We start from the raw sequence: 7,659 nt of genomic DNA, 5'->3' as shown, positions 1-7,659 counted from the left end.
AGTTAAGAATTGAATCTGGTCTGGTGCTTAATCTATCTATCTTTCTCTCTTCATCTGTCTATCCACCTATCTATTTATCTATCTTATTAATCTATCTATCTACCTGTCTATCTAATTTATTGGAATGCTTGTCTAAATCTGAGCAAAACAAGCATGTTCTGATAGTGAATCCTTAAACAAAATATGGAGCTTAATCCCAGATCAAATGTATGATGAAAAGACTTTTGTCTTTTGTGATTGTAATGTCAAGTTCAATGCAAATGGGCTGCTGTGAAAAAGTTCAGACAAAATGCATCATCATCATCATCATCATCATCAACATCTTCATTAACATCATCATTGCCTAGAACTTTGAATCTGAACTTTTACTAGATGATTCACTAAGTGGATGAAAGATTTTTTTTTGATGGTGGTTTGGTATTGAGTTCGAATTTATATCTGTCATCACGGTACGATCTTCTATAAGAATAATTATAACTACAAAGTATGCCATACCAGCATGGTATCGTGTTCAAACAAGTTGATCCTGTAAGACCAGTTACAAAATCAGGAGCCCTATGGCGCACAGATCTTGTGGAGTGTGGATTTTTCTCTTTTGTCTGAGCAGGATAGGGGGACAAGACAATAAGTAATGCAGACCTGTTGAAAGAGTCTGGAGAACAAAATAGATTCCACTTCTGTGACACTCGCCACCTGATTAAAGCACATTGGGTCTATGTATGCCATATGAAATGTGTTATATAAATAAACTTGACTTGACTTGACACCTGCTTTGTGCAGTGAACATAGGCTCATAAAACAAAGGGCAGAAATCCAAGGACTGCATGTTCAGAATGCATTAAAGATCGGCCCTGTTTTTTCCATGGGATTTGTAGAGAAAGTGAAAGTGAATACAGTCAGCCTTTTGCCCTTGGAGAGATAGCAGTTACTGATAAACATTCTTTCCGTGGTGTCAGACTGAAGGAAGCTTGTGTCCAAATCCAAATCATGTTTGAAAATGCTTTACTAAATAATAAAGTAAATCATGTGCTTCTGGTATATGATTATTATCAACTTAAATGTATTTCAGAGCAATGTACTCTCACGAAGCCTAGGGTTAGTTATTTATCAGCCTTTGTGTTAGCATGCCTTTTTCTTCTGTCTTCTTTTCTTTGGGTATGCCATATTGTTGCCAACTTGTATTAATTGTCTTAATATGTAAATGTGACTTTACACTGGAAACCTGAAGTACAGCGTAATCATGACATCCCTTTGCAGAAAAGATGTGTCTCTGGCTCTGTCCTTCTCACAGTGACCTAAGGCCTTCCTCATATTGAGAATTTGTGGTGTATTGTCAGATGTCACGTGTGGGAATACTTTTGGGAAGTGTTATTCAAACTGGTAGACTGAATGAATTTCTGCGACTCATACGGTGGCTGCCCGTAGTTGACCTTTCAGTATTAGACAAAAATGAGCACTGAGAGGTAATTTCCTACTTCTTCCCTCCCTAGGTATTTCCCCCTGAGGGACAGGGGATTCTTCCGCAGGCCTGGCTTCAGCTTTGGATTTCACAGGCATCAAGGTGGCTATGGCCCCAGGCCCCCTCCGCCACACCACAAGAACTTGCCCTCCTCACGGCCCGAGTTGGCCCCCTCCCCATCGACTTCTCTGTCTGAGCAGAGCAAAGGTAAGCACTCCACAACTGCATGCCAAGGACACCAGAGCCCCAACTGCAGCATACAGCTCTTCTTCTGTATAAGCAACACATGGCGCCTATGCTAGACTGCAGTATGCAGTGTTTGCTGGAACCTTATACTCCGAAGTGTGTCTGAACATAATGAGTGCAAAACTGAGCTCTTGTGAAAACAACCTCAAAAACGAAAGCTGTTGTTCACTGATGAGGGTCATAAAATAAAGTCTTTTAACTGTCAGAGAAGATAGCCTTGTTTGCTGACCTGAAATACCACTTCTGCTTTCACAGTATGAGGTAACATGTGAATACTGGTCTGGTTCTGCCTCGGTCATTAGAAGTGTTTTAATCCTGTCTTGAGTGTTGTAGCAGTTCCAGTTTGGACACTGGCCTTGTGGCCATACTTCCAGCTCTGTATGAGTTTGGTAGCAACGTTAGTTCACATTGGAGCCTGGGATCAATAATGAGGGGACAGTTGTAACTCGCTAAATTTCTCCGATTGTATTGAACGGAATGCGATGAAACTCACTGTACCTTTTCATTTTACGTTGAATGTACTCACGTAATCAACCCATGTCACTGTCCTCTGTACTTTACGACTCCCACAACTGAACGGAATCATAGAGCCGCTCACATACATTAAAAAGAATGAAAACTGTACTACTACTGTACTTCTTCTGTAATCTGTGTCTGTGATATAATTTGCCCGCTGTGCCATTGATGATGAATGGTGAATTCTATAAATGCAAGTGATTTGTGTGGACAGGTGCCATCATCCATTCATCAATACTGTGTACACCTAGAATGAGTTGCTGTGGTTTTATTGATGGCTATTTGTTCTACACTAATGGACATACTGTGTAAGCTACTTATTGTGCTGATTTGTTAGTGTAGGCTGGCTAGAGGTATTTCAGAGGATTGGTAGTTGGAGAAATTAGGCTGTATTTGGTTTGAGTCCAGGCCAGGCTGTTAGATCAGCACCACCAACAGCAGTCGCAGGATGATTTGCAGGGTGAGAGTTGCATGGCAAGACTCCATGGTGACATATCAGACACAATCTGGTATACACTGCATTTGAATGGTGGACTATTTTCACCTCAAAACAGACGTGCACTGTCCCCGCGGTTTTCACACATACAGTGGCATAATCAGTCAAAAGCACAACTTGTCACTTGCATGTCACCTGTCAGCTGCATGAGCGGGCAGAATGCAGTTTTAGCTGCATGCAATCTGTTTATATATACACCATTGCATGTTTTTAGGCACACATTGTGACGAAATGACATCTAAATCAAGCGCTAACATGTTAGTAAATCTGCCTCCGGATGTTTTAATTTGTAAAAAAAAACAAAAAAAAACAGAATAGCCTAGTTAAGCTAAGCTGTTTTTAATGACTGAATTTTTACAAAAATAAGCAGGGATGTGTCTATACTGTACTCAAATGCTAAGAATGAAGGAATGTGTGTGTACTGTACACAAATGTGTAGGATGTTAAACAAGAGAACAAATATTCTCTTACAACTGACTGGTACCATGTTCAGGTGAAATGCCCTTTTACTAAGACAAATAATATACCCCTACACACTACATGCATCAAGATGTGAACTTTCCACTACAGCATTATTAGTAGCACAGTCAGCGGAAGGAGGAAATGACACTAACCCACAACTCATTCTAAAAATAACAGGTACCTTATTTAACATCTACACCACAAACGGTCAGGTACTCTTTTGGTGCACACATGCCATTCAATTCGTTCGTTTTAACTACTTACAGATAATTGAAATACGCTGGTGTGGAAGCATAATACATGAATTACGTATATGCCAAAAACTACATTCACTTGCATCAAAATATCACAAGGTCTGTAGTAATGCAATTTCAACTTGTGGATATACATTCAGATAGACATGGCTGTTTCCTACAGGAATGAACTAAACTACACCACCTAGCTGAAAAATGTGGCCACAAATGCTATGTCATATAAACTAGTTAATTTGACATTCATGGTTTATTCATACTTAGGCATGCAATTTAACAGATCCTGTATATAAACTGTAAATTTGCTTGTTTATATAAACAAACCTTGAGCTATTAATCTTTACGTTCGAAGGTTCTTTATAGTGTATTTATATGTTAAATAATGTATAAAGTAATGCCAATCAATGGACTCTTAACCTATAGCATTACCAACAATATTGATGCAAATATTCATACGTGCATCAATTATTCTCAAGTGGTAAAGACAAGGGTATACTGTATCTGTTTAGTCTGTTCATACAAATGAAGTATCTGGCACACTGTGCAATGTGCACTGACTCATCTTCAGCACAGGGAGGCAGTGCTGAGTCACAACTGAACATTGAGACTTCAGACTGACATTGCATGGCAAGATATTTTTGCACTTTTACTGTCATAGGTTCCTTCCAAAAAAAATGACAACAAAGCAAAAACAATTATTTCCTAACATGTTTTCCAGCAGCACTCTAAAGCAGGGGCAGAGCTCTCAACCAACCACCTTGAAGAATTCTACTTTGTTGTCATGTAGTCATTATTAATCCTCCATGAATATAACTTATTCCTTGGTGTGTGTGTGTGTGTGTGTGTGTCTGTGTGTGTGTGTGTGTGTGTGTGTGTTTGTGTGTGTGTTCGTGTGTGCTGCTTGTGTTTCACTCTCAGGAACTTCCCGGCCTACTGTAGACTCGGGCAGAGAGGAGCGGCCCTCCCTCTCGTTCGTGGTAAGAGTGTTCATCAGCGCCATCATGTGTGGTTGCCATGGCACCTTAAATCTGAGCTAGCTTCCCAAATTGCACGGTCAACACATACAAACAACTTCACTGCTGTTGTGTCTCCTGTTCTTCCCCCCTTTCTCCCTCTCTTCCCCTCCCTTTTTCATTCTCTTCCTCTTCCTCTTTTTCTCTCTCTCTCTCTCTCTCTCTCTCTCTCTTTGTGTTTGTCTCACTGACATCCCTCCCTCCTTCCTTCTGTGGGATGTGATGTACCTGACCTCCTCCAATGAGACTGGATAATGGGTATGCGTGCTTCCTTCATCTTGTGTATCTCTCCCTCGAGCCAAACCAGATCATTGAACTCATAAAATGTTAGCCTGCCTGAATCCTCCAAAAACTCTGCGCCCTCTGCACACTGTCGCAGCCCAGCTCTCAGCACGACACGACCAGGGAATTCCAAACCATTATTCTTTTATTAACTCTTTAGGCACGCAAACATTACAACAAAAGGTAGTCAAAACTAACAGAAAATAGGGGAAGCCCTACGCCTTGCACCCAGTGCAACCAGCGCCTTCCCCTCTGTCTCGCTCTCTCACTCTTGTCTGTCTCCCCTCTGTCTCTCTCACTGACTATTTAACTCTTAACAAATGAGTTGCTGCTCAGGTGCCAAACTAGCCTAACTATTTGCACCTGAGCTTGCAATCAGTGGTCGCCGACCTCACTAGGCCCCAGAGCACCTCCCCTGGGTCCTAGAGCCTGCCCTGTATAGTCCTGGTCACCCATGTTAACCTAAGTGGGAGCCTAAGAGCAGCTTGGGCTACCACACACCCTCCCCCTTAACTTCAGGCCCTTCCCGGGGCTAAAAGGAAGGTTTTAATTATTTTCTTTAAACCTAAATACAAGTGTCAGTCAAAAACACATTCAGGAAAACACCAACATTTCAATTCCCATTCAACATAGTGTCCACGTCACCACAATTTCAATTACGATTCAACATAAAGTGTCCATCTTAGTCAGTCTCCAACTTTTGGTCTTTCCGTGTCAGTTCCCAGTTTGTCTGTCCATTTCGTTCTGGCTTTGGGGTTTACCCTTCCCCCTTCCGGTCGTGGACTCTCTGCCGCTCTTTCTCTTTTTGAGAGTTCAGTCTCTGTGCACCAGGTCGAAGCATGGCGGCCATTTTGTGTTGTGGCAGCCAAGCCACCAGGGGAATGTCACATATCCCTCGTCCGCGACCTGACGTCCACAGTAGGATACAGGAGTCCAAAAAGGCTTCATGGCAGGACAGGACATCTGGGTCTCCACAGCGCCATCCGGGTCTGAGAACGACAGAGAAGTTACAAGAGTGGCAGTTTAGGAGCCATCGACTTACCCTGCCGTTTGTCTTTCTTGGTCTCTTCTCTGTCTTCTCACGTTGTGCACTGGAGACCACGCCAGTGTCTTCCCCGTCTTCTGTTGCCTCTCCAGTTGCCAACTCCTCACTATTTAGGCCAGCTGCCTATTCAAATGCGCCTTTGCTTCCAGCTTCTTCAGCTCCACATGCGTCACCTCAGGGAAGCAATCGCCCACCTCTGGCAGGGTGAAGAGTCCCTTCCTCTTGAGCACATCAGGTTCAGGCTCGTGTTTGCCATCCGTCTCTGCCTTCTTCAGGGTCCTCTGCTTTAGTGCACTGACTTCCTTCTCCTCGCTGGCCATCTCTTCTAACTGCATGGTGACGACGTCAACCTCCTGCTCCAGCCTCTCGTAGGTCTCCAGTTTGTCCTGCTGCTCGCTGACCTGAGCCTGGAGCTCCACCACACGCTTCTCTGATGCCGACTGCAGCTCATAAAACTCCTTAGTCAGGACCTCGAGTTTCTCCTGGTGTTTCTCACACTCCATCTGACTCAGACTGAGGGAGCGGGCCATATCCTCCTGCACCATCTGAGCGCACTCAGACTCAAAGGTCTTCAGCTTCAGCTGGTTCAACAGCTCTGACTCACTACAGTCTGATCTCACCTGGAGCTGCCTGAGCTGGTCCAGCAGCTGGTCTTGTTTGGCCTGCATCTCCTTCTCAGCATTCACAGCCCTCTCCTTCTCCAGCACAGCACGGTCCCTCATCTCACGCAAATTCCGGTTCTCCCGCTCATACCTCTCCTTAGAGGCGCGCTGCAGACTCTCCATCTCCTGGCCGGTCTTCAGGCGGATGTGTTCCAGCTCGTCACGCAGCTTACGCTCATACTCAATCTTATAGTGGTCTCTGGAGGGGAGGTATTCTTCGTCGGCCTCCTCGTGTGCACTCTTGGCATTGGTGTCTTTGGCCACATCCCCCTCTTCAGCGAGGTAGTCATGGGCATCACCATCATCGTCAGCGTGCTCATCATCAGCGTTTTCATCAACAGCTTTGTCACCTGGAACTTCATCACACTCTTCCTCATCATCATTATTGACATGATTTTCATGGACATCATTTTTATCAACTTCATCGAATTCATCGGCATTTTCATTGACAGAATCATCAACATCACCTTCATAATCGACATCAGGGACATCATCGTCATCTTCCTCGATGAACTCACCCAGGAACACACGCTCATTGGTCCTGGCCATCTTTGGTAGAGCCTCCCAGGCCTGGGCCATCTTAGCCGCCGCTCCATGCGGTTGGTAACCTGCTTCACACTGCATTTCCTCTTTTATGACAGTAAGCCTTTCAGTTACCTTCGGTTTTTCGGCCCCCTGAGTCAGCTTCTCCATGACCTCTTCTAGGTCCTCATCAGGTAAATCAGCGGATGCCTGTTTGCAGAGCTCCAGCAGGGCTCCCTGAAGTCTTTGCTGCCCCTGCAAGATGGTGGCCAACATCTCCTCCATCGCCGGATCCATAGTCCACATCTTCTTCACTTTAGCTGAGCAGTCTGCCCGTAGTGCCCCTCTTCGGCGACTTCGCTGGGTCACTCTGCCCCTCTTCAGTCAGCGTGGGTCACTGTGCCTGTAGTCCCCCTCTTCGGCGACTTAGCTGGGTCACTCTGCCCCTCTCTTCAGTCAGCGTGGGTCAGTCTGCCCGCATTCTCCACCATATGTCGCAGCCCAGCTCTCAGCACGACACGACCAGGGAATTCCAAACCATTATTCTTTTATTAACTCTTTAGGCACGCAAACATTACAACAAAAGGTAGTCAAAACTAACAGAAAATAGGGGAAGCCCTACGCCTTGCACCCAGTGCAACCAGCGCCTTCCCCTCTGTCTCGCTCTCTCACTCTTGTCTGTCTCCCCTCTGTCTCTCTCACTGA

Source organism: Sprattus sprattus (assembly GCF_963457725.1).
Source record: "Sprattus sprattus genome assembly, chromosome: 16".
NCBI lineage: Eukaryota > Metazoa > Chordata > Actinopteri > Clupeiformes > Clupeidae > Sprattus > Sprattus sprattus.
The sequence above is the reverse complement of the archived record's forward strand: the minus strand, read 5'-3'. Positions refer to the sequence as shown.